Source organism: Ochotona princeps, chromosome 8, assembly GCF_030435755.1.
Source record: "Ochotona princeps isolate mOchPri1 chromosome 8, mOchPri1.hap1, whole genome shotgun sequence".
Classification (NCBI taxonomy): Eukaryota; Metazoa; Chordata; class Mammalia; order Lagomorpha; family Ochotonidae; genus Ochotona; species Ochotona princeps.
The window spans coordinates 74,740,200-74,756,111 of record NC_080839.1 but is presented as its reverse complement, the minus strand read 5'-3'; the positions used below and the strand labels follow the sequence as shown (position 1 = coordinate 74,756,111).

At 39.5% G+C, this 15,912-nt stretch overlaps 1 pseudogene; it reads left to right on the top strand.

Annotated features, from left to right (window-relative positions):
* The first annotated feature begins 535 nt into the window (after positions 1-535).
* LOC101535449 (small ribosomal subunit protein uS17m-like) lies at positions 536-1,104 on the top strand (annotated as a pseudogene).
* Positions 1,105-15,912: the final 14,808 nt, after the last annotated feature.

Below are 15,912 nucleotides of genomic sequence, written 5' to 3'. Positions count from 1 at the left end.
TAGGAGAGTGTTGTTCAACTCACTTCTTGCTGTTGCTAGTACGACAATGTGAGTAGTAAGATTTACTGAAGTTTTTCTTCTTTTTACTCAGAGCATTTTGCTTTATTGTCGTCTCTAATTTCCATCAAGTAGATCAATTGATCTTCACCATTTTACAGTCATGAATGTACCACTACCATTTTGCTCCTCCTAAACGCAGTCATGTTTACTTATAAATGTTATTTTCACAAATTTTTAGTATTTCTACACTTCCTTTAGCAGTTACTGGAATACTCAACTCCATTTGTCTCTCCTACCTCTAAATCCATTTATGTCTAAGCGGGGTGTGCTTGTTATTGCGCAATATTAGATTTATTGTCTTAAATCTCATACTGCTTGTTATGCTTGCAGTCAACAATGTTCATCTATCATGTCAAGTGTCAAGTGAATGGTGTGTGTGTGTGTGTGTGTGTGTGTGTGTGTGTTCTAGCACCAACATAGGTATATATTTTAGTTTCAGTCCTGGACATTTACTCTGAATATTTTCTCCGGAATCATGGACATCAATCCTCATAGCATCAGGATACTGAAATCTAAGCCAAGTCAGATTGAATTTTATTCTTTTTTAGGTCTGCTCCTTATTTATTTACATGCACTTCTACACCTGTTTTCCCACTTTAGAAATCCTGATGCTGCCCACGCTCGGTGGCTGCGACCCTGCGCTGTGGGCTTGAGAGGTGACCAAAGCCACATAACGTCAGTTATCCATTTGTCTGTCCATGCCAAACAGATTGTGGGGAAGTTGATTGGGACAACAATGCAGTTCACCAGGCTTTGTGCTGGATCCCTGTTTATGAAAAAACTTCAATAAGAGAAAGACGTATTTTATCATGATGCCCTTCAACAGTCCACGGTTAGGGATATTGTGCTTCTCAAAGCTTTACCTGTCCCACAAACGAAGCATGTGAAACACTAACTGGCCGGAATCATTTTCCAAGTCGGAAGAGTGCTAGACCCATTGACAGGGAAGCCCTGTGCGGGCACCACCTACCTGGAGAGTCCACCAGTGAGGAAACCACCCACGTAACCCAAAGCCTGGAAGAACTGCAGGTCTCAACCCCTTAAAGGAGCATTGGAAAGAGGAGACAAAAGGAAAAGACTGCCCCATTGGCTTTGTGGAAATGAGATCGCCTGCCTTTCATCTCAGACTGTCCATTGTCACCTGTAGTATTTACGAAATAGCTGAAAGTAGATGAGGTAAAGGTTGTGCTGTAATTTTTTTTGTAAGAACTTACGACCCAGTTTCAAAATCTCTTTAAGTAAACATACTTTTCTGTTACACTGAGTGTGTCTAGCAAAAGATGCTGTTATTCATGGGAATCTTGGGCTTACTTGACAACTTCTATTTGGGAGAATAATTCTATTAGATATAAATGAAACTGCATTCAGTGAATTTTTTGATAAGAGATAGTAAAAACATTTTTTTTTTCTTAAAAAAATGCATTTTGTTCTTTTGTGGTACTGTTCTGTAGGCTCTGGAGTTTCCCTTTCCTTCTCCCCCAGTCCTGTCCACCCCACTGATGTCCCCTGTATTACTGCCATCGTGTGATACTACATGGCCAGTCCTAAGTCCATCATTCTGCTATTTAAGTGTACCCTGATGTTGTAGATATAGACTGTGGCAGTGAGTCAAGCATCGTATTGTCAAGATAGATTTAACGTTGCATTCGGACTCCATCTTTGATCTAGAGGTAAGAGGCGTGCTGCGTTGTATCCTCACATCTGGATGTGATGGTCTATTGCACAGTTAACTGTACTTTGCCTTAGATGGAAGGCCATAAAGCAGGATCAACAATAGAAAGAAAAATAAATTTATATATATATATATATATATATATATATATATATATATATATTTCCTTCTTTGATTAACAGTTCCAAGGGGGAAATAATCAGTCAGCCTATGGAGACCTTCAGGTTTTTAATAAATATGTAGACATGTAGAAAAAAAATCCTGATACTTCCCACCTTCCTCTTAAGCTCTGTGAGGATGGACTTCTGCTCAGTTTTCATGAGTCTAGTTTTTTTTTTTTAAAGATTTTATTATTATTGGAAAGCTGGATATACAGAGAGGAGCAGAGACAGAGAGGAAGATCTTCCATCCAATGATTCACTCCCCAAGTGAGCCACAACGGGCCGGTGCGCGCCAATCCGAAGCCAGGAACCCGGAACTTCTTCCGGGTCTCCCACACGGGCGCAGGGTCCCAAAGCTTTGGGCCGTCCTCGACTGCTTTCCCAGGCCACAAGCAGGGAGCTGGATGGGAAGTGGAGCTGCCGGGATTTGAACCGGCGCCCATATGGGATCCCGTGGCTTTCAAGGCGAGGACTTTAGCCGCTAGGCCACGCCGCCGGGCCCATAGTCTAGGTTTTTTTTTTTTTAAACTCTTGCGTATATTTCAGATTACTACGTGAATAATTAGTACCACTATGTTGATGACATAAGTCCAATTACAATAAATCTTAGCAAGTCCTTCTTCATCAGACAGGCCCCTCTCCTTCACACAGGATACTAATCTTCAAAAGCCTGATGGCTTTATCAAAGTCAACTCAACACAGCTCTTCCAATGTAACACTCTCCTCTACATTTCTATTCTTTTTTTTTATTAAATTTATTCATTAATTACATTGTGTTGTAATTACATAGAATCTGGGATTCTCCCCCCCACCCTCCCCCTATGGTGGGTTCCTCCACCTTGTTGCATAACCATAGTTCAAGTTCATTCTCTTTATCTAAAAGCTCCCATGGCTTTAACACCTAATTTACCACTTCCTCTGTGAAAACTTCACAGTAGAACACTATATAAGAAAAATTAGTTGTTTATTTTCCCTTAACATTTTGCAGATGTCCCTTTATATTAGCTATAATTACAGTGTGTTGTGCTTCTATTATTCATATCTCTATGTATTTCAGTATGCTTCCATAAGCTGCATTAAAAAACATCATTGGTGCAGAAGCAATGCCTTGATTGTTCTTTTTTACAGTCTCAATTTCAGTGCCTAATGGAATTTCTTAGTGGGTTGACACACACTGAAATGCCTTATTGTTCTGAAGAGTAAAACTATTGTGAGGTTTTATACTGTAGTAACATAATAATAATACAATGAGAACAGCATATGCTTCAACGCCACAGAGTTTTTCACTAATTTCTGTATTCAATTATAATTATATTTAAATAAAATTAAGCAAACTAAAAAATTTCTAGGTACAAAAAAGATGAAATTCGTAACATTCCTTCATGGGCACTTACCATGTAAGCCTTACAGATAAGGACGCTACTGTGTGTCAGGTTCCCCAGGAAGCTTTGTTACATGAAGATTAACATGGAAATGATTGATTATGGAGTGCTCACTGATGGCAGCAGTGTCGAGTGGAAGAAGAGACGTAAGAATTAGGCGTAGCAACATGTTAGATTACACAGCAGCCTCAGCTAGGACCATTGATAATTCTAATGTGAGTTGAAATGCGCCGAGACCTACCCTAAGCTGCAGAGAAATGTAGGCTTTTTTGTTATGACATTGTCTAATAATGACATGGAGACTCAAAAAGGGGGTTGATACTAGGTGATTCTGCAATCCAGTGTAGCCACATTTTTAGAGTGTTTTGTTTTTGCTTTATTACTTTTATTAATAAAAACAGAGTAGATTTTATGCAATCCACAGATGTAGTTCCAAAATGACATCATTTCCTCCCTCCTTTCTCTAGCAGTTTGTGGTAAGAAATAATTTAATCCAGTCAAAATCTATAGGCTTAATTTGCCAAAAATCTAAATTTTGAACAAGTCAAATGCATGAAGACTACCATTCCACAGGAGTATTGCCTCTAATAATCTTTTGAATATTTTTAAAGATCTATTTATCTCATTGGAAAGGCAGATTTACAGAGAGGAGGAGAGAGAGAGAGGAAGTTCTTCTTTCCTCTGATTCACTCCCAAGTGCCCACAATGGCTGGAGCTGTGCCGATCCAAAGCCAAGAGCCTGGAGCCAGCTCCGGGTCTCTCACATGGGTGCAGGCTCCCATGGTTTTTGGCTTTCCTCTACTGCCCTCCCAGGTCATATAAGAAAGCTGGATCAAAAGTGGAGCAAGCAACTGCAACACAAACTGGTGTCCAATTAGGATCCTGATGCTTCAAGGGGATAATTACCCAAATGAGCCATCATCTCAGGCCCATAAGGGATGAATTTTATATTATCTTTCCTAACAGTTGGTAATGGGAGACTGAGTTAATTGTTTTTGAAAGAATAAAAATGCATCCTTTAATTCTCTGTACAAGTATTTGTCAATATTTCTTGGTAAAAAACTGTGGTGCTCCTTTAATTTCCAAATAGTGATGAAAACTGAAAATGTGTTCCTGTTAAAACAAACCAACGATTGAACGCAGAGCATCCACATGTGGAAGGCAATAGAGAGTTGCTGTTGTCTATACATGAGGGCCAGTCCTATGTGTTACAGTGTAGTTGGAAAACCTTTCCATTCTTATAATGAAGGGATAATGAAAAGAAGACATGACATGGGAACACACACACTCATCACTGACTGCATCCCCTCAGTCTAATTGGAGCATCCCACACGCCTTACTGGGTTAGTATCTGATGGCATGTTTATAAACTTGGACGTGTCCAAATTTTAACTGAAGTCAAATTAGTTCATGTACAGAAAAATATCTTCCTTTATCGCAAGTGCTTAAATGCCCGGTGAATCTGAATGACCTCAGCAGCCCTACCTAAACAGACAGGAGCATCTTGCAAATAATTGCTTCCCTGTTCTAGGATAACCACTGCTATTTCGCAACACAGTAGGGACTCCCAGTAGGGGTAACCTTTCTCTCATTGCATCTGCTCCAGAGAAATCAAGAAATAATTATCTTTTTATTTGGAGCCTTGATTGATGTACCAGTCTCCCCCAAGGCTATTGAGAGATAAACTGGGCCAGGGAGAATAACCTGGGTTTTACTTTGCTTTGATTACTCCTAGTGCAAGGATGATTTCAGTTCAGGGAGCAGAGCACAGCAACTGATTAAAGCGAAGACCCTGGGCACAGCAGCTCTCAGAGCTCCTGATCACAGAGATCGGGGTCTTTCACTGCATCCTCAGAAACACTGAGACTCTAATATGTTGCATTCCCAGGCTGGCTTACTCCTTTCTATTAATGCCATGAGAAAGAAACTCCCTATTCAATACCAAGCAACAGAATCATGGCAGAGGAAGCACTGATCCCCGGTAGAAAATGGAAGTATTTATAGCTGAGAAGGACAATTCCTTCAAGGTTTATTGATGAAAATAAAGCTTCTATCAAAATTGTCAATCTGGTTTAAAACACATGCCCTTCTTAGCTATGCCCAATGTTAGCTACATGGTCACCTCAAATGTTCAGTTGAAAATTAACTCTGAACTTGGGATTTCTTCATCCCATCCTTATGAGAATGCCTGCGTTTTGAGTTTTGACTCTCCTCTTCATTCCAGTTTCCCGATCAGGTGCACTCTGGGAGGCGGCATGTGATGGCTTACGTAGATGGGTCCCTGCCACCTAAATGGGATGCTTATGTGAATTCTTGCCTCCCAGCTTCAGCCTGCATAAACCTGGCTTGTGTAGGTTTTGAGGAATGTAATAGTGAATGGAAGATCAGTCTCTCTTTCTCTCTCCCTCTCCCTCTCTCTCCCTCACTCTTTCCCAACTTTTCAAACAAATGACTAAAAGTAACACTAAAAATAACTTTCATACACATGTTCTCAGAATGTTCACATCATCTTTTGCTCTCTTTGTCTCTCATCATTTCTGTCTTTGCCTCTCAAAGTAATGAAAATAAGTAAGTAATACTTAAAAGCAAGCTAATCTTTCTGAAATGGGTGAATACTGGTCAGGTATGCAGACAAGGTTTTGGGCAGAAAGATTCAGTAAGTTCAAATCTGGGTTCCAATTCTACCCACTGCATGACAACTGTCTAGAATCACACGAATCATCCTGGCAGGGAGGCTTCACACAACTGACTATGGCTCCCATGGTCCTACCACCACAGATGAGGCTGCTTTGCGTGGCTCGTGATGCAGCTTTATGACTCTCTGGGGAGTGGATTTACAATCTCTGTATTTCTGTGTCTATTTCTCTGCTTCAATGCATTACTTAAGACAACATATGCCCAAGAATTTAAAGAGAAAACAATAGAAGGTTTGCAGGCTGCCTGAGTTCAAGTTTAAGTTTTGCTACTTTAGTTTTGTTGTCTTTGAAAATGAGGAAAGAAATTAACAAAAAAACAACATAAAAAGTCAGGAGTGTTAAAGAAAAATGTACATGCATAGTGTTTAAGTGACTCGGAACTAAAAAAAGAAAAGTCACAATTCAGTATACATTAGGGATAATTGTACTATCAACAAACTGTAAACATTAATTCGTTTGCCTGGGCTAATTCAAATTTTACTCGAAAAGAAGTCGTGTCTTAGCCTAGATTTACGATTTGTAGGAGAGCAAAACATGATTCTCACTGTAAATACATCATGAGGTTTGGAAAACTGAGACTGTACTGCAATCTCTTCAAGTGAAATAGGGCTGAACAGGCTGGAAGAAAGACACCTGCTTCATGCTTATGAACCACATGGAGAAATAATCTTTCAGAAATTTATTTATTTGTTCATTTATTTGTTTTAGGTTTATTTATTTTTATTGGAAAGGCAGACTTGCAGAGAGACAAAAATGTCTTTCATCTGCTGTTTCACTCCCAAAACATCTGAAAATAAGCCAATCTACAGCCACGAGCCAGGAGTGTCTTCTGAGTCTCCCATGTGGGTGCAGGGTCCCATGACTTTGGGCCATCCTCTGCTGCTTTTCCAGGCCATAAACAAGGAGATACATGGGCTGTGGAGCAGTCGGGACATGAATCAGCATCCATATGCAATCCTGGCATTTGGAGGTGAAGGATTAGCCAATTGAGCCACTGTGCTGGGCCATGGGAAATAATTGTGTTCATTCATTTATCACTGTGTTTCCAGATCATGAAAACACTTTGTGCGTTGCAAGCACTTCAGGAATGCTTCCATACGGATGACTGCTGAAAGATCAAATGGTACCATCAAGCAAAGTAGATGCTATACTCCCTGGGGTCTGACCAACTCCCACTACATCTGGAAGTAAGATACAATAAATAAGTTACAAAGGAGAACATTGGAAAGCAGTCACTGCTTGCATAGTCTTCCTCCTGAATTTCAATGTCATCATAGAAATCATGTAACACTACTAGTCATCAATATTTTTGTAAATTTCATTTCCTTGAAGAGTAAGATTTGGTCACTGCCTTGATTTAAAATCGGTTTCTCCCTTCTGAAACTCAAGTTGGAATTTAGCTCTGGTTGATAAATATTAAAAGTGGAAAACTAATTCAACTGTCTACAGATGGGGCTATGTGGAAGTGATTGTGATTTGATAAAATGATTTGAGTTCACAGGCATGGTTCAAAATCGATGGCTTGGTAGAGATCAAGGGAGAAAAGAGAGAACCCCTGTCCCTCTCTGTAGGGGAGAGGGGAAGAGAAGAGAGAGAGAGAACCCCTCATCTCTCTGTAGGAGAGAGGGAGGTAGATAAAAGGAAAATGAAAGAACCCCTTGCCTCTCTCTGTAAGAGAGAAAAGGGGGAGATGAAGAAAAGAGAGAACCCCTCGTCTCTCTGTGACACTTAAAGATGCTGTTAGACGATCATCTGACAATTGCAGTGGCTTGATTGGCTAACTCTCCCCTTGCCAGCGCATATATCCCAGATGAGCCCTGGTTCACCTTCCAGCTGCCTCACTTCTGATTACACTCTGCTTTTAGCCTGGGTAAGCAGAGGAGGATGGCTCAAAGTCTTAGGACCCTGCACCCACATGAGAAGTCAGAAAGAAGCTTCTGGTTTCTGGCACTGGCTTCAGATCAGTTCAGCTGCAGCCTTTGCAGCTATGTGCAAAATGAAGCAGTGGATGGAAACCCAACCTCTTGTCTCTCATTTTTTTTCTTTGTTTTTTTGAAGGTATCGTTTGGGGTTTTTTTTTTTTTTTTTACATTTTATTATTATTATTATCATTTTATATACAGTTCCATGGGCTCCTGGCATTTCCCTTATCCCAGCCCCAATTCCCTCCCCCCACCTAGTTCCTCTATATCATTAGTAAAGTATAGCTCTTCATACAGTCATATGTCCATCATTGCGGGCATGGACAATGGCAGAGTCCAGCATCCCATTGTCAAGATAGAGTGAACAGTTTCATTGTAAGTCCATCTTTGTCTGGAAGTAGAAATGCATACTACATTGTATCCTCACATCTGGATGTTGGTCTCTGTTCCACAGCTACTGTACATCCCCTCAAATGAAAAGTCATGATACAAAATCAACAATAGAAAAAAATAGAAATTTACAATGCCATGAAGTTAAATGTCATGTTACTAGACATGGCAGTCTCCATTACACAGCTACTATACATCCCCTTAAATGAAGAGCCACAAAACAAAATCAATATCAGGAAGAAAAAAGAAATTAACAACACCATGAAGTTAAATATCATGCTACTAAATCACTAACATGTAGCTGAAGAAATGAAAATTAAGAACCTTCTTGAAGAAAAATGATGCTACTGTATGATCTATGAGTCATTGAATGATTTAATCAGAAGAAAGTGTTTTGAAGAGATGAAACTAACAGAAAACAACAAAACCCATGTGATACAATTTCTGCTGATCTTTGTTGGTGAAGTGTGTCTCTTCTAGACAATAAATAGATGCTGTTTTTTTTTTTTTAATCCAGTCTACTAATCTACATGTTTGATTGAGTTTAAGCCACTTATATTCAGAGTTTAATATGTATGGATGCTACTTTGACCCTGTCATTTTAGGAATGGGTTGTTCATTGGTTTAGTCTTCTGTTGTCATTTTACTGGGGTGTTCTTCCCGTTTACCTTTGGTTTTGGTAGGTGCTATTCCTCTTCTCTGTCAAGAGAATATCTTGAAGTATCATTTGTAGGGCAGGTTTGGAAGAGGCAAATTCTCTTAACTTTTCTTTACTGTGGAAGAATTTTATTTCATTTTCAAAGACAAAAGAAAGCTTTGCTGGATATGTTATCCTAGGCCGACAATTTTTTGCTTTTAGAATCTGGAATATGTCACTCCATTCTCTTCTGGCCTGTAGAGTTTCCTGTGAGAGATCTCCTGTGAGTTTAATTGGCATTCCTTTATATGTCAACTTACTCTTTCATGTGCACATTTGAGGATCTTTTCCTTATGTTCAATTGTAGAGAGCTTGATGATCATGTGTCTTAGTGAAGACTGCTTTTGATCAGGCCTGTTCAGAGTTCTGTGCCCCTCCTGGATGTTGTTCCCCAATTCTTTCTCTAGATTAGGGAAATTTTCCTTTATTACATTTGCAAACTCAGCTTCTCTTTCTGCACCTTCTAGGAGTCTCATAACTCTTACATTTGACCTCTTAAGAGTGTCTTTCAATTCTTTTTTTTTTAATCTATTTTATTGTGCTGTTGTTGACAATCTTTACATAGTTAATTACAGTTAAAGAAAGAAAAAGAAAAAAAAAAGGTTCAGGGGGATAGGGAAGTGGGTAATACTATTATGTCCATATTGTTTCCATCATGTATCTGAGGTAAAGGGGGATATTGAGAGAGAAGCCCCACCTGGTTTCCCGCCCACCCCGAGTCCCGGATGTGGGGCATGCTCTGAGATATGTGCTCAAGTGGTGTTAATAGTTCTCCAGTTATGAATCGTTGCCAGTTTCGCTCGATGAGGTCGTCCACTGATTGATATGGTCCATCATAAAGTCTCCGTTTGCCCCATAATTTGCTGCCAACATATAGCTGAGATGAATGATTGATCTGCTCTGTCTTCTGTCTTTTCTTGATTAGAGTTCTAAGTCCAGCAGTTCGATTGGGGAGATCTCCAAAGAAACTTTGAGGTATTCCCAGACTAGTTTCTTGTATGTTCTAGCAAGCACAGGGCCCGGCACAGTCCATCACCCCGATCAGCTGGTGGTTGCAATTGCTGGGTTGGTTGTTTTCAATCCCGAGTTGCACTGGAACCAATGGGTGTTGCAGTCCAGTCTGGTTCTGCCCAGCACGTACTCGGCCCTCACACAAACCAGTGGGAGCTGCAGCCTAGTCGGGGCAACCCACAATAACCCCCACCAGGCCCGCCCCCTACCCTGGTTTGCCAGTATGTGTAGCAGAAGACCAGTCTGTCCCCCATCCCATTTGGCTCTGGCACTTGTCAATGGGTATTAAAGCTTAGTTCTATCTAACCAACTCAACCATCCAGCCCTCACGGGTGTTGTTGAGTGCCTCTCTATCTAGCCATCCCAGCCCCCATGCAGTGTCTTTCAATTCTTGAATACTTTCTTTGGCCTGATCCAGCTCTGTTTCCAGCTTTTTGTTTGTTTCTTCCTGATGAAAAGAAATATCTGGCAATTCTGAGATTCATTCATCTGCTTGCTTCATTCTACTTTGGAGACTCTCCACTGTAGTTTTAATTTGCTCTACTGTGTTCTTAATTTCTGATACATCAGCCTTGATTTGCTTTATAGCTTCCTTAAATTCTTTGAACTCTTGGTTTTGCTTCTAATTGTTGATCAGACGCTTTAAAATGAGTTTTCTGAATTCTGTGTGCCCCATTTTCTAGATGTCTTCCTCAGTGAACTCTGAGATTGGCATAGGGTTTTGCTCCTTTGCTGGGGAGTTTTCAGTAATATTCATTGTGCCTTTGTCTCTTCTTTTGCTCTTGGTCATTGCACTTCTGGTTAGCAGATTCTTCTCCTTGGGACAGGTTTCTAAGCTGTGTCACCCACAGGTCTACAATGTGGTTTTACTTATTGCAGTTGGTATACAAATTTTGCTTGCAGTCACTTGTGCCACTCCCTCCAGCAAATTCCAGGTTTGGGTTCTTATGTTAGATTTCCACTGTGGTCTCCACAGCCCCAACTCCTGGCTCACCAGTCTCCACCTCCTGTGATGCCATGCTGAGGCTGCACTGTTGTCTCTGTAACCTTTCTCCCTCTTCCGGTTGGAGCAGGTCCCAGGATTAGAGAGACACCAGGTGTCCTATATAGTTAGATTGTTGGTGGCGCTGATCTTGCCAGAACCTGTTGGACATTAGGTCTGGGTGCCTCACGGACCTATTTGGACCTGTACGATGCCACAGTTGGCAGTTGGTATTATTTTCCTGTGGGACCAGTGCAATCCACTGAGCTCAGTGAGGTCTTGTAAGCTCAGCACATGTGCAATTCACTGTTGTCCCCTGCAGTCCTAAAGCTATTGCCACAGTGTACAAAATGGTGCCTACTGTGCCACTGCTAGAGTGATTGATCTGCTGGATGTCAGATCTGAGGGCTACTGAGACCTGTCTTGGGTGGAACCTGTAGAATGCCACATTGCTGCAGTTCACTGAGTCAGAAATGAGTTCACTCTCATCTCAGCGTATGCTCAGTTCTTTCCCTTGCCTTTGCCTCCTTATGCAAAATGGCTCCCAATTCAGCTCTAGGGGGCTGAGTGGGCTATGGAATCCATGCTGTTCTCGCACTGCCCATCTGAGATCTGCTGCTCTGTCTCTGCTCCTGGTCAAATCAAACGGACCAGCAAGACAGACAGTTCTTTGGGTTCACCTCCCAAGCTCCCAGTGAAAGTCCCTTCCCACCTGGTTGCTGGTGGAGTTCTGGCTGCTGGTGGAGTTCAGATCATTGTTAGCTGAATGCCACTGGAGTATCAGTCACTGCAACACCACACCATTGTGTCCACTGCTTTCCTGTGTCTGTCAGTCTCCAGGTACCCCTCTGCTGTTGTTCTGTCCTCTCCTACTTCCTGGAATGTGCCCTCTCTGCTTCATCCTGATTAAATGTTTCTCTCTCCGTTTAAACGTGTCCTTACCCTATTCCACCATCTTGATTCTCCATCTCTCATTTTTGTTTAAAGTTAATCTGTCTTTCCATTAAAAATTAAATAAACCTTAAATTAAAAAAAAAAATCATTGCAGATGTAGTCTCTCGATCTTGGAGTACCGGGACTGTAAACAAAGAAAACGTCTTTTATTTATTTTTCATTCATCCAGCTGTGGTATTATGAACAACTGGAAAAAAAAAGCAGTATAGCTACAAGTATTTTTCTTCTTTGCCGTTACTCTTCAATTGTTTCGTATGCCTTTTGTAGGATGTGCAACACCTAGAATGTACCCCAGGAAGTCCCGGGGTCTGCAGGGTCTCTCTCCTGAGCTTCTCTCCATTTTACCTTTTTGTGTGTTGCATTGCAATTAAACACTCAGATATCTGGAGCCCTGATTTTAGTGACAGTAACATGAAGTAGGCAATAATGAAAATAATGTTTATCTGTTTTTACTCCACAGCAAAACCGTAAACATTTCACAGTGTTTATTAAAAAGTACCTGGTGGCTCTAAGCATATTCTTGAGTTTAAAATTTGTGTTTGCTAAGACTGAACGTTTCTTATGTTAATTTTTAAAAACAGAACGAATAAATTTATTGACCTTCCATGTTTAAAAAAATTCAATTTGGTTGATGGGATCTGAAGTAAGAGTTATGCCTTTTAATATTTTGTATCTTCAGTTTGATTTGTAACCACTTTGTGGCTTCATTCATCTGAATGAAGCCACTGATTTAGGAAACAGCTTCAGCAGACCCTCCCTTCTCACTTCTGGAAGTGTTTCTAATTAGAATAACCTTTCACAGCATGTTTAGTTTCATAACTGCAAGCTGGTAATATATTCACTACACACGAGAACACTTGTCAATAGAGTACAGGGAGTGATTTAACAGGCCATGCGTGCCTCTTACCCTTCACCATAACATGTGTGGGATACACTCAGGCCCCCTCATCCCATCTAAAAAATGACTCGTTGGTCTTGAGTTTTAAGAACTTGTTTTAAGAATGACCCCCCCTTTTTTCTGAGACTTCTCCTCTGTTAGATCTTCAAAATGTCATCATAGATGATTTATGCCTGAAATATCATTAATTGTAAGAATTAAATGCTGTTCTAGAATTTCTAGAGTGTGTTTCCGCATAACTACTTATCTTAGTAGCACTTAGCCGGTTTCTCTTTGTCTGTGCTGGCTGCCTGTAGTGTGTACTTTGCTCTTGTTTTGATGACATACACGAATATAAAAACCAGAAGCTTTTTTCATTTAAATGCTTTTCAAATTCTGCTTCAACAGCATGCTTTGCCATTAGCCCGACAGGGATTCTCTCTCCAGGAAGCAACACCTCTACTTCCCAAGCCCTCCGTTATTTTCAAAGAATTTGCTGCTGTTCATTCAGTCATATAGGCAGAATGTTCCAGTTGCTACCTTCTTGTTTCAGGACCGTTTCCCTTAGCATACTTTATCCAGAGATTACCTAAGCAATAGCACAGAGCCTTCCTTCCTCCGGGTGAAGAACTATTTGTACAATAATATTTACCTTTATACAATAGTGTTTCTTTTAAGGCATATGATATTTTTTGCTATACACTCTATTATGTTTGTCCATTTGTCTGCAGATGGACAACTAGATTGTTTCAGATCACCTTTATGTTTTTACTCTAAATATTTTTCTTTTTTGGCAGTCTTCACTCAAGACCTTGTTTCAAGTAGACCAAAGAGACTGATTGTTTTAAAGTGTGCAAAGATTCTACGTAACTAATAGGAATGTTTACTTACCATCTACATTTTACTTGCTCTATCATTCACATTTCACATAACTGACAGGATTTATAAAACTGAAATACCTTCTACACTGGATTATAAAGCATCATATAGGAGATAGCTCTTTAAAAATTTAATATAAAATTAACAATTTATGTCATCTTTCCGTATGGATTAGATTACATGTCCATCAACTCTTGATTCAAATATAGGAAGCCTAGATTTAGTAATTCTGATACTCCCAGGATATTTTATGGACATCATATAGATTCAGTGCCACATGAATTAGGTGCATGGATTTGTCATGAAAGATATCTAAGGAATTTAGAAATTCTCTTGTGAAGAGAGATAGACGCTAAATGGAAAATAAGCAGGATTCACCATATGCCTGAAAACATTTGTTGAATATTTTTCAGTAATTCATTTCTATATTAAGTGTTATAATTAATATCTAAAAAATGTAGTTTGATGTTCATTTAAAACATTAAGCCAATGGAAAGAGCAGGATGTTTTCTAAGTTTTGTCTAGGATAGAACATACCAGAAAAAATGATCTGTCCTTTCCTTTACAAATCAATAGCTTTTTTGTGTTTGAAATCACACATTGACGTGCCATTCATGATGGAGTCCATCAATATTTGGTTGCATGATAGTCACACATCAAGATTTAGCAAGCAGCCCTACAAATATATTCCACAGGTGGAATCAGTTGTCCAAGCAAAAGACTATCAGTTGAATGATTTGGATTGATCTTGATCTCCCCAAATGGTCCTTAAACTTTCACTGTTGAGGGGTGGGGGTGATGCTATGAAACATCTTAGATGACTGGGATGCGACATGTCAGTGTGATGTCACACTTTGATGACATCACCAGACAGTACTGAATGATTTCTGTATCTCTCCAGTTACTCCTTGCTAGATGCTCTGCTGTCCTCTCAGACTGGGTCAGAGAAAAGTGTTCTACTTCTGGCTTTGCAAATAGGCTCTTTTCCCTTGTGTAAACACTAGGATCTTCTTGAGTTATACTTTTTCAGAAATTAATTTTCCCCTGAATTTCAGAATTATTTCATTTTTGTGCTAGAAGCATAATTATTAAGTACTGATCACATTTTCAGGGAGCTTTTGACATAATAGACTTTTCTTCTAAGCATCACTTTTAATTAATTATGAATTCATGAGTGATTGGAAAAGAAATGCAGAGACATTCTGCAGCTACTTTGTCTAGTTTTCCCTAATGATATAATTTTGCAAAACCATGTAGGATATCACAATGACGGCGTTCACATTTGTACAACTGACTGATATAATCAGGATTTGACATTATTACGATAATATGTTTATGTTCGTGTGTGTATAAGTTCTAGATGTTTTTATCCTTTATACAATAAAAATGATGACCATCACAAATACTACAAGGACTCTTTCAAATGCTCTGTGATGAAGATGTTCACATTTTATCATTTTTTCCATTAATCCTTAGTTTATAAAGTTTCATGATAAATGACTCCTACAAGTAAGAGGAGGCTTCAGAAGAATCACAGAAAATACTATTTTTATTACAATTATGCAAGAACTTTTTGAAGGCTCATCCACATACTTCAGAGGTTTGTAATATTTTCACTTTGTGTAATTCTTTGAGGCTGACCAAAGCTGTACATATCAATTAGGTCTTTCTTTTAATTGAACAATGTACCATAAAGCATATGAGTACTCTTCAAAGCAATTCATGTAAATTGTACATTATGTAAAATATAAAAGAGATTTAAAATATTTCACAACAGATTAGGCATCCTTTAAGTCTGTCCTGGCATGCACCTGTTGAATTACAATGATATTTTTTCATTTCAAAAAATGCTACCATATTTTTCACAGTGCAGTTGTTGAAGAATATCTGGTTTGATTCTGGGACTGCTGAGCGGTTCGAGGTGGTCCAGCAAACGTGCATTCCACTGTCAGAGGATGGAGTGTTCACTATGGGGTTACTCCGATAATCTAAAGTCTTGCCAGTTTTTGAAGTGCTCCACCAGTTTTTGTAATGAGAATATTGAAAGTCTCCAGCTATTACTGTGGATTTCTCCAAGTCTGGGTTTTCCTTGTGTTTGCAGATATCATCTGATCACATTTTGAAACACATTTAATTGATGAATTTGTCACTGAAAGGTTGGTCTCAGTCCTGCTTGCTGAATTAAAATAATGAGAACAAGGTTTGAGAGTCAAGAAAAGAGCAAATTTA